Here is a 13095-nt window from a genome sequence, read left to right on the forward strand (position 1 = left end):
AAAAGCACGGAAGCTGTTACGGAGGTTGCGGCGATAAATGTTGCTGTTGTTGTCAGCTTTCTGATTATACCCTCGAAAGTGTCTGTAAACAAATGTAAGTGAAAATTAAAATATATATCTCAACCCCCAATCGCAAATTATGGTGGTTTCGTGGTTTCTTAGCACAGTAAAACCTGTCTAAACCAAACCACATGAAACCAAATAAATATATATATATATATTATTCAATTCCTTTCTTAACCCATTTTCAAACAATTTGACTCATTTTATCTGCAACGCTTTGATTAAATCAATGGCATATTTCGGCAGGTTTGAAACAGCGATATGGTTCAGAGGAGATTTAACGACATAATTGGTGATACAATTACAAACAATAAGTCTAATTACAATGATATTGGCAATCATGCGACGGTTGTGCAATTTGCAATAAGTTTATTAGTGAATTTGGCAATAATTAACATGTAAACACATAATTATGGGTTGTTTTTATGCTGAAAATTACATAAACTTATTTTTTTCAATATACTAACAGTGTAATTAATATATATTTTTATAGTATGCAATTTCTTAAAAACTTTCTTTTACGCTGTTATAAAACTGTTTATTCATTTGTATAAAACCGTAACCGTAGGAAGAGATTCTTCGTTACCGACGATTGCCGGACTACACGCTATAGAAAACTACAGATTTGATGCGTTTATTTCATACGCAGAGGACAATTTCAGATTTATTTTAGATGAAGTTATTCCAACACTTGAGACGGGAAACGTTTCTTTGTGTCTGCATCAGCGGGACTTTCTGCCAGGTAACGCAATTTCGGACAACATTATCCACGCCATCCAGAGCAGCAGAAAGACCATCGTCATCTTGTCAGAAGCCTTCCTGAGGAGCAAGTGGTGCATGTATGAATTCAACATGGCTCGAATGGAGAGTATATACTCAAGGGAAGACAATGTGTTTCTAGTGATCGTGATGCTTGAACAAGTCCCTCACGACAAGATGCCGTTGGAAATGCTTAGATGGATTCAGGAAAACAGTTATATCGAATATACACCTGAACAAGACGGTAATATAATGTTTTTGGAAAACTTGAAGTTGGCAATGCAGTAAAAACGTAAAGTGTCGACAGTAAATTTACATCTATACATGTCTTCGACAATAAAACTACGTCAGTTAAACATATATGAATACATAGTTCAAATTGTTGTTATCTGGTTAAACTCTCAACGATATGCCATGCAAATGATCTCGTTCTGATGTTATGTTTGATCCCCTGCTGATTGCAATTGGATTGTCACTTTGTGTCAGTGTATAAGAACTTGTACTATTGTATGTTTAATATTTAATATCAGCCATGTTTTTGTGTATCAATATGAATATTATGACTCTTGAAACGGCATCGTACGAGTTCCATATGATACTGCTGCCGCGTATAATAAACAACAATCTAGCTTTTAAAACAGTGCAAACATGTACATATTGTTTATGCCACCATACTTTTTAAACTAGTTCAAACATAGACACCACCTATATAGTTGTTTAGAAATCACGAATTAAGCATTGTCCTTATTTAAATACAACGTTTTGCATTAAGGTAATTAGGTACTGACAAACGATGACTGATATAATTCCTGCAATGATTTGATTATGATTGGCAATACATTTGTCCGGCTAATATTTGGATTGAATAACTATTATTTACAAAATGATATTTTACTTACATCATCTCATTCTGGCGCTTAAGATTTTTGAGGTGTGATGTTCCTATTTAAAAGAATCAATTACATATTACTATGAATTGACAAAAAAAATATGATTAGTAAAATTCCTGCTGGATATCCTCTGATGGTATCGAAGTCAGGCAAACCAGGACCATGTAAAAATTTACTTCAAAAAGCTGCCTGAATTATATCAAAATGAGACGTAAATCTAAATTAATGTTCTACTCACTCTTTTAGAAGAGTCTTTGCTTCCTTGCAAATAAATGTATCAGCTTATATAATTCAGCTTTTCAGTGACGGTCTTCTGACACTTTTAATAACTTTGTACATGTCATTAGAAAGACAAAGAGCAGATTTCTAGCATCATAACGGAATATTTATAAGAATATGTTGAATTGTGTATATATGAAAATATTTATTATTCACATATATTAAATGTAATATAAAGGTTGTAGGTCAGAATAAATATGTTGTTGTTTTGTGTTTTATTGATGAGCTTTGCTAGAGATTGTTTGTCTTTGTTGTTTAGTTTGAAAGCTATACTTTACTTCAGTAATTATTTCCCCCGCTAATAATGTTTCTAAATATTGCGTTTATGTATTGCCGTTCTTGAATTGTTATATATTTCTATGTTTTTGTGGCATTATGCTGGATTTTGCATGAATATGCTTTGACTAATTTAAGTTGATTTATAAGTCTCATACATGATATTGTAAATGAAATAGTCAAATTATCTATTTAATTGATATTACTTCTTGATTGAATTGGAAATTCAAATATATTATTTGAATTAAATTCAATGTTTTACAAGGACAATACAATGTAACTATAATTGAAGTTGTTATTTATGGTAGTTAATAAAATATGTACGTTCTCACTTGGCAAAACCTATTGAAAGAAATTGGCTAATTTTAATCTTGAATGTACATGTTCAATTATTGAAACATTGTATTCTTGTTCAAGTTGTTACCATACCTTTCTAAAAATATAAGTCTGATCGAAGTTAGCTTTCACTTTTAAAGTGATTTTGAAATGTATTTATAAATACTTGTTGTTTTGGCATTAAACACGCAGCTTTAAACAATGAAATTTCCAGTCCCTACTAGACGTAGTTTTGCGAACATCTGGTCATTGTGAGCCTAAGGGAATTGATAATTTGCTATTGCTTACACATTTCCTGTTTCATTGTTCAGCTAAATATATTGTTTTGTTTTCATAACATGTTCTTTTTACATACATTTTTAATATTGATTTATTTTTGGCTAAATTGTTATTTACATATTGTAAAATGTTTTTGAATGAATACTTTATTAATTATGACGTGTGTATTATAATTGTCATAAATGATCTAATATGTACAGGGAATGCACATGTGTTTCAGGATTTGCATTGTGATGTTTGTCGTGTTTATGTTGCGGATTTGGGATGGATTTTATTAGACAAACTCGGATTAAAATAAATTATACTTATTGTTTAAAAAAAGAAAAAAGTGTCCTGCGTTGCAACGACGAAATTAATTAGATGGCTGACGTTTCCAGAAGCCTATGAACGTAGATCTATTGAGGAAGTTGTGGATATAATTGGTTTGCACGCAACATCGTAAACATAAATGTGTAACACATTAATATATGATACACTATTGCTAACACAACGGACATATCAGCTAAAATGATTGACACTTTGTCACATTGGAATTTTTATATTGTAGATTTAAACGACTTTTAAATTATGCATTTCAACAGGTAAGTAAAACTGTAAAAAATGGGCGATTGTTGAACTTGAAATTGTAACAAAGTGGGTTTTTTATAATAAAGTTCCTAACTCTTACACGTTTTATTTTGCGTATGCTTATTGTTTGCAAACATTCGTCAACGCGTTTTAAAACCTCATACCCAGATGATCAGTGTTATGTGTACTTGTTTTACTAAAGATTATTGAGATTGCAGTGTAGCATTAAACTCTCAGATGTCTGAGGGCTTAAATTGTTGTATAGGACAGTGACCTGATATTACAGAAAGTGAGCAGAGTTAATTTTTTTATTGGACAGTGTTGTAATAACACTGTATTATCACAAAATATCAAACATCTGTTATCGTTGTTGTAATGACAGTTGCATGATAAATTATATTTCACAACACATACCTACAACCGACCGTTTTCGTTTGTTTTGTTTTCCGTGTATATATTACTCTTTGTTTCTTTTTCATGGTATTGCAGCTTTCTAGCATGGTCTATCTATTGCCATATTAATCTAATATTGTATGATGCGTGATGCTATTTGTTGTTTCTCGTATATTTGTTCGGTATATGTTATCTTCTTATCTTCGTATATTGTCTCGTTTCCTATGATTATTATTTTGTAAACATAAATAAAAAATCTCGAAACGTATCAACTATCTGTTTGTGTAGTATTAAATATCATTCTTACACCAGTCGACCTCATAATAACAACCACAATGAATGCACCAAGGAAACTAAAAGTATGAACAATATATGTGCATACTGTTTAATAGTTGAATAAAAATTCATGAAACACCACACATTAAATAACAAGAGCAACTATGAATGTATCAATACTTTTATTGAGTTGAATACTGAGTGAATTGGCATGGTAACTGAATGTGTTTATAAACACTGAATATATAACAGTGGTATCGATGCAAAAAAGGTTAGATGATTGACCTTTTCATATGTGTGTATAATTAACGGACCATTGCTAAATATCTTCCGTAAAACGTTTCTATTCATGCGCAAATTTGTTTTCATTGATTGAATTTTGGAATAATGGGATTTCCTACTAAATCACTGACATATTTATAAAAAATATATACTGTTCAGTTTCTTCTATACATTGACAATTATTCGTTTTAAATGTTTCATCGGGTTATCAGATTATGCAAGAATTATCAACGACTATATTTCAAAATTGAAATATCTTCATGGCACCGCGTTCATCAGCAATCTATACAATACTGTCGCCGAATAGTGTATATTCTTTTTTGTCATTTCGCTTGGAAAAACTCGCACTTTATAAGTGTAAATAGTTTTCATCTGAAGGCAGCAAAACATCTTTGGTGATACAATTACACACAATAAGTGTAATTACCATGATGGTGGGCAATAATGCGACTGTTGTGCAATTTTCAATAAGCTTACTAGTGAATTTGGCAGTAATAAACATGTAAAAAAAAATTATGGGTTGTCTGAAAATTTCATAAACTTACTTTTTTCAATTTACCAACAGTGTAATTAATTGTATATTTAAGTATGCAATTTTGTAAAAATATTCTTTTACTCTGTTATAAAACGTGTTATTCATTTTTATTAAACCGTTACATATATACACATAATGTGTTCTTTGTCGTAACTTTTCAACGTCATCATTTCTGAAACGTTGTGTCAATCATGAAATGCTTTATTGATGATGATGTGATCGTACCTGGTGTACGGGTTGGTAAAGTGATTCTTAGGATCGTAACTTGTATACGGGTTGGTACAAGTCCTACCTTTTACAACATAATATATCTACGACTGCAAGGATAAGCACAAGTCCGGGCGTGCTACCCCCAATGGCTGCGATGACTGCAGTTGTTAGACCTACTGATGAATGAAAGATAAAAGAGCTCAAAATAGGGAAAGAAAGGTAATCGGAAAAAAAATGGTATTTACATTTTCATTTTCGTCAATTTAGGTACTAGTTATCAATGTTGCATGAAAATGAGTGGGTAACCATATGGCTCTGAACTTGCACAGTGTTTGTACCTCCATTTGAAGACCAACATATTAAAGCAGACCAATTTCAATGAGCTGATGTCAGGTCTGTTTGATATACCTCAAAGGTTATTCATAAAGCTTCACAACATCACACTATAACATATTCTGATCACCTCTTGGAGACAATTTGAAAAAATAAAATAGTCACATGTATAGAGGACATTGCGAAGGACACTGCTAAATGTCAGGCAGACTTAGAAATATGGCCCACGAAAACACTTAATGTACCTTCACCACACTTGCAATTTATGGAAACCTAAAAATGTACCCGGTCAATAATTCAGAATTATTTTTGCCTTGTCTATCCACTAGTAATTGAGCCTTGCGACCGCGGAAATAAGTAAAAAATAAATTCAATTTCAAAGCCAATAAATAATATTATAGCGATGTTACCCAGGCTGAATCCGGAAAGAACATTGATATGTGGACACCGTTTCCGCTTTAGCTAAGGTTGCATTACACTATGTTCCGACCTAGTCTAGTTTCGGTGTATAGGTGGCCCAGCTCCAGAATTTCCGGATGAAATAACCCGCATTGGAATTGTAGTACCTTTTTGATAGCAGTTCACGTATTTATCCTATTAAAAATGGCTCTTATGAAACCTTCTGAACATTCTAGAAGTCACATGTTAAGTTGAATGGTCATGAAGGATGATCACAAGATTTGTTCTAATGGTTTTGTTCCTGTGTAGTTGTCCCCAAATACATTAAGCAAATATTTAAATATAAACATTTAATTTTTTGTTCGAAATATTTTAAATTAAACGTTGTGATGGAAATGTGCCTAGAAATTACATATTTAAGATCCATAAATTTTTTATTCTTTAAGTTCTAATCTCCACTTGTTGTGGCATATTGCAGTATTTTTGCAGTTCAAATAAACATACATAATTTTACACATAATCAATGTCAACGATAATCTGTTTTTATCACAGTAGATTTTATAAGTTGTAATCGTCATTGATTGTTTATTAATAAAATTAAATGATTATTCATTTGATAAAGGTCAAAGATAATTTTCATGATTTAGGTAAACACACATCTACATTATCAAGGTCAATCCTAATTTCCATGATTAAGGTAAACACATATTTACATTATCAAGGTCAATGATAATTTTCATGATTAAGGTAAACAAATATCTACATTATCACGGTCAATGATAATTTTCATGATTAAGGGTAAACACATATCTACATTATCAAGGTCAATCCTAATTTTCATGATTAAAGTAAACACATATCTACATTTTCAAGGTCAATCCTAATTTTCATGATAAAGGTAAACATATACCTACATTATCAAGGTCAATGATAATTTTCATGATTAAGGTAAACGCATATCTACATATCAAGGTCAATGATAAATTTCATGATTAAGGTAAACGCATATCTACATTATCAAGGTCAATGATAATTTTCATGATTAAGGTAACGCATATCTACATTATCAAGGTCAATGATAATTTTCATGATTAAGGTAAACGCATATCTACATTATCAAGGTCAATCCTAATTTTCATGATAAAGGTAACATATATCTACATTATCAGGTCAATGATATTTCATGATTAAGGTAAACGCATAACTACATTATCAAGGTCAATGATAAATTTCATGATTAAGGTAAACGCATATCTACATTATCAAGGTCAATGATAATTTTCATGGTTAAGGTTAACGCATATCTACATTATAAAAGTCCAGGATTGAATATGGTCAATGCTTTTTTCACATTATAAAAGTCAGAGATTATCATTCGCTAGTCAGTGAACACATTAACTGCAAAAGAAATGCAATGCATATCAACATGAAATCAATGAATACTGTGACGACTGATTCTACACCTACATAACACACGGAAATCTATTCAACAATATGTATATACAATCATCTTATTTTGACACATGGATGTTGGGAAATACCATTTCCTTTAACATCAAACAAAATGTATAAATATAAATGAGCCGCATTCCATGAAATTGAGGCTTATTGCATGTGCTTTCATAGATTAGCCTGTTCCATTCAATGTCATGGATTTTTTTGTTTAAAGGAAGCCTCTTCTCAATGAAAATCCAGTCTAGACAAAAGCATTAAGCCCTGTTTTCCCAAGAGGCGGCTCAAACTAATGTTCATCAGAAAGAAATATGTACAATGTAACTTGAAACGAATATGAAACAAAATAAACTGTACCAACAAATTGTATAAACACAACTGGAAACTAGAACACATCAATGAGATTAACAATGTACAATAATACAAGAACATGAATTCTGATTTTTAAACCCGCACCATTGGGTTGTATGCCATATGCTGCCAGCATAGCTCCACACCAGCCTGTTCGATTGCACAGCCTGACCTGGAGCTACCCTTATTCTCTACTTAGACAAAGAAAACTTCCATGACTATATAGCGCTAACCGTAACTCTTCACCAGATTGCACAGATGCACAGGCTGGTCCGACACTATACTAGCTGCATATTGCATAAGACCCATTTTGCATTAAGTTGCTCATATTACGTAACATGATTAAAAAAACAAACAAATTATGAATCCGTGTGTAAAGACATGTGACTGACTTATGAAAATACAATGATAGCTGACACTGGTCCCTTTTCATGTACGCCATTTTCTTTGATTAATAAATACAAGGTCCTGATAATGCATATTGTGTTACAATGTTAGTGCATTGAATGTTGCAATTGGTTAATGTTTGAGCCTCGCCCTGAGAGAACAGGGCTTACTCAAACTCCTCACAGCATTTACTTCCCTCGGAATGAGGGAGACAACTGCGTAGGAGATTGGGGCTTAATTTTTTTCCAGACCGAGGCTCATTCCAACATCGGTCCCCTGGACTAAGAAACCTTACAATAATCTGGCTCTAATTGCTAAAAATAAAAGATGCCAGATCTAGAAATAATCTGGTGCAAGTAGCTTTCGTCTTAAAAGCTTTTAATATGTTCACAATTAAATATTACACAGAATAAGCTGGAACTTGGTATGTTTATATGGGCATAGAAAAATTAGGGCTTTAACTTAAAATATCGACCAATGAGAATGCTTGTTACATATGGCTGAAGGTTAAGGATGTAGAAGAAAATAGAGCTTAGGAATGGGTCAGTAGATGCAGTAGATTAACACTGAAACCTGCAAATGTAATGAAGTAGTCAGAAGTAGCTAGTATTGGTGACGGCACCGTCATCGCTACCGTTGTCTCGCGTGAGGCCCCTCAGGCGATTGCTAGGGTCATGCTCCTCCGAGTACTGCCCCAGGTGACCCAGATGCCTCAGGCGTATTTGCTGGTATCCCTCGGAGGCCATGGACTCAGTCTCTGCCCACCTTGGACTCATGCGCAGGGCAAAAGCACGGAAGCTGTTACGGAGGTTGCGGCGATAAATGTTGCTGTTGTTGTCAGCTTTCTGATTATACCCTCGAAAGTGTCTGTAAACAAATGTAAGTGAAAATTAAAATATATATCTCAACCCCCAATCGCAAATTATGGTGGTTTCGTGGTTTCTTAGCACAGTAAAAACCTGTCTAAACCAAACCACATGAAAACCAAATAAATATATATATATATATATATTATTCAATTCCTTTCTTAACCCATTTTCAAACAATTTGACTCATTTTATCTGCAACGCTTTGATTAAATCAATTGGCATATTTCGGCAGGTTTGAAACAGCGATATGGTTCAGAGGAGATTTAACGACATAATTGGTGATACAATTACAAACAATAAGTCTAATTACAATGATATTGGCAATCATGCGACGGTTGTGCAATTTGCAATAAGTTTATTAGTGAATTTGGCAATAATTAACATGTAAACAAATAATTATGGGTTGTTTTATGCTGAAAATTACATAAACTTATTTTTTTCAATATACTAACAGTGTTATTAATTATATATTTTTATAGTATGCAATTTCTTAAAAACTTTCTTTTACGCTGTTATAAAACTGTTTATTCATTTGTATAAAACCGTAACCGTAGGAAGAGATTCTTCGTTACCGACGATTGCCGGACTACACGCTAATAGAAAACTACAGATTTGATGCGTTTATTTCATACGCAGAGGACAATTTCAGATTTATTTTAGATGAAGTTATTCCAACACTTGAGACGGGAAACGTTTCTTTGTGTCTGCATCAGCGGGACTTTCTGCCAGGTAACGCAATTTCGGACAACATTATCCACGCCATCCAGAGCAGCAGAAAGACCATCGTCATCTTGTAAGAAGCCTTCCTGAGGAGCAAGTGGTGCATGTATGAATTCAACATGGCTCGAATGGAGAGTATATACTCAAGGGAAGACAATGTGTGTCTAGTGATCGTGATGCTTGAACAAGTCCCTCACGACAAGATGCCGTTGGAAATGCTTAGATGGATTCAGGAAAACAGTTATATCGAATATACACCTGAACAAGACGGTAATATAATGTTTTGGGAAAACTTGAAGTTGGCAATGCAGTAAAAACGTAAAGTGTCGACAGTAAATTTACATCTATACATGTCTTCGACAATAAAACTACGTCAGTTAAACATATATGAATACATAGTTCAAATTGTTGTTATCTGGTTAAACTCTCAACGATATGCCATGCAAATGATCTCGTTCTGATGTTATGTTTGATCCCCTGCTGATTGCAATTGGATTGTCACTTTGTGTCAGTGTATAAGAACTTGTACTATTGTATGTTTAATATTTAATATCAGCCATGTTTTTGTGTATCAATATGAATATTATGACTCTTGAAACGGCATCGTACGAGTTCCATATGATACTGCTGCCGCGTATAATAAACAACAATCCAGCTTTTAAAACAGTGCAAACATGTACATATTGTTTATGCCACCATACTTTTTAAACTAGTTCAAACATAGACACCACCAATATAGTTGTTTAGAAATCACGAATTAAGCATTGTCCTTATTTAAATACAACGTTTTGCATTAAGGTAATTAGGTACTGACAAACGATGACTGATATAATTCCTGCAATGATTTGATTATGATTGGCAATACATTTGTCCGGCTCATATTTGGATTGAATAACTATTATTTACAAAATGATATTTTACTTACATCATCTCATTCTGGCGCTTAAGATTTTGAGGTGTGATGTTCCTATTTAAAAGAATCAATTACATATTACTATGAATTGACAAAAAAAATATGATTAGTAAAATTCCTGCTGGATATCCTCTGATGGTATCGAAGTTGTTATTTATGGTAGTTAATAAAATATGTACGTTCTCACTTGGCAAAACCTATTGAAAGAAATTGGCTAATTTTAATCTTGAATGTACATGTTCAATTATTGAAACATTGTATTCTTGTTCAAGTTGTTACCATACCTTTCTAAAAATATAAGTCTGATCGAAGTTAGCTTTCACTTTTAAAGTGATTTTGACATGTATTTTATAAATACTTGTTGTTTTGGCATTAAACACGCAGCTTTAAACAATGAAATTTCCAGTCCCTACTAGACGTAGTTTTGCGAACATCTGGTCATTGTGAGCCTAAGGGAATTGATAATTTGCTATTGCTTACACATTTCCTGTTTCATTGTTCAGCTAAATATATTGTTTTGTTTTCATAACATGTTCTTTTTACATACATTTTTAATATTGATTTATTTTTGGCTAAATTGTTATTTACATATTGTAAAATGTTTTTGAATGAATACTTAATTAATTATGACGTGTGTATTATAATTGTCATAAATGATCTAATATGTACAGGGAATGCACATGTGTTTCAGGATTTGCATTGTGATGTTTTGTCGTGTTTATGTTGCGGATTTGGGATGGATTTTATTAGACAAACTCGGATTAAAATAAAATTATACTTATTGTTTAAAAAAAGAAAAAAGTGTCCTGCGTTGCAACGACGAAATTAATTAGATGGCTGACGTTTCCAGAAGCTATGACGTAGATCTATTGAGGAAGTTGTGGGAATATAATGGTTTGCACGCAACATCGTAAACATAAATGTGTAACACATTAATATATGATACACTATTGCTAACACAACGGACATATCAGCTAAAATGATTGACACTTTGTCACATTGGAATTTTTATATTGTAGATTTAAACGACTTTTAAATTATGCATTTCAACAGGTAAGTAAACTGTAAAAATGGCGATTGTTGAACTTGAAATTGTAAACAAAGTGGGGTTTTTTTATAATAAAGTTTCCTAACTCTTACACGTTTTATTTTGCGTATGCTTATTGTTTGCACCATTCGTCAACGCGTTTTAAACCTCATACCCATACATCAGTGTTATGTGTACTTGTTTTACTAAAGATTATTGAGATTGCAGTGTAGCATTAAACTCTCAGATGTCTGAGGGCTTAAATTGTTGTATAGGACAGTGACCTGATATTACAGAAAGTGAGCAGAGTTAAATTTTTTATTGGACAGTGTTGTAATAACACTGTATTATCACAAAATATCAAACATCTGTTATCGGTTGTTGTAATGACAGTTGCATGATAAATTATATTTCACAACACATACTACACCGACCGTTTTCGTTTGTTTTGTTTTCCGTGTATATATTACTCTTTGTTTCTTTTTCATGGTATTGCAGCTTTCTAGCATGGTCTATCTATTGCCATATTAATCTAATATTGTATGATGCGTGATGCTGTTTGTTGTTTCTCGTATATTTGTTCGGTATATGTTATCTTCTTATCTTCGTATATTGTCTCATTTCCTATGATTATTATTTTGTAAAACATAAATAAAAAATCTCGAAACGTATCAACTATCTGTTTGTGTAAGTATTAAATATCATTCTTACACCAGTCGACCTCATAATAACAACCACAATGAATGCACCAAGGAAACTAAAAGTATGAACAATATATGTGCATACTGTTTTAATAGTTGAATAAAAATTCATGAAACACCACACATTAAATAACAAGAGCAACTATGAATGTATCAATACTTTTATTGAGTTGAATACTGAGTGAATTGGCATGGTAAACTGAATGTGTTTATAAACACTGAATATATAACAGTGGTATCGATGCAAAAAAGGTTAGATGATTGACCTTTTCATATGTGTGTATAATTAACGGACCATTGCTAAATATCTTCCGTAAAACGTTTCTATTCATGCGCAATTTGTTTTCATTGATTGAATTTTGGAATAATGGGATTTCCTACTAAATCACTGACATATTTATAAAAAATATATACTGTCAGTTTCTTCTATACATTGACAATTATTCGTTTAAAATGTTTCATCGGGTTATCAGATTATGCAAGAATTATCAACGACTATATTTCAAAATTGAAATATCTTCATGGCACCGCGTTCATCAGCAATCTATACAATACTGTCGCCGAATAGTGTATATTCTTTTTTTGTCATTTCGCTTGGAAAAACTCGCACTTTATAAGTGTAAATAGTTTCATCTGAAGGCAGCAAAACATCTTTGGTGATACAATTACACACAATAAGTGTAATTACCATGATGGTGGCAATAATGCGACTGTTGTGCAATTTTCAATAAGCTTACTAGTGAATTTGGCAGTAATAAACATGTAAAAAATAATTATGGGTTGTCTGAAAATTTCATA

At 32.4% G+C, this 13095-nt stretch overlaps 1 long non-coding RNA gene across 1 annotated transcript in view; it reads left to right on the plus strand.

Annotated features, from left to right (window-relative positions):
- LOC127841232 (uncharacterized) overlaps positions 1–11708 on the plus strand; it is a 15543-nt gene extending 3835 nt beyond the window's left edge. Inside the window, exon 2 of the long non-coding RNA XR_008030804.1 lies at positions 11628–11708. This is a non-coding gene — a long non-coding RNA (uncharacterized LOC127841232). The remainder of the gene's footprint in view (positions 1–11627) is intronic.
- Positions 11709–13095: the final 1387 nt, after the last annotated feature.

This window comes from Dreissena polymorpha, chromosome 8 (assembly GCF_020536995.1).
Source record: "Dreissena polymorpha isolate Duluth1 chromosome 8, UMN_Dpol_1.0, whole genome shotgun sequence".
NCBI lineage: Eukaryota > Metazoa > Mollusca > Bivalvia > Myida > Dreissenidae > Dreissena > Dreissena polymorpha.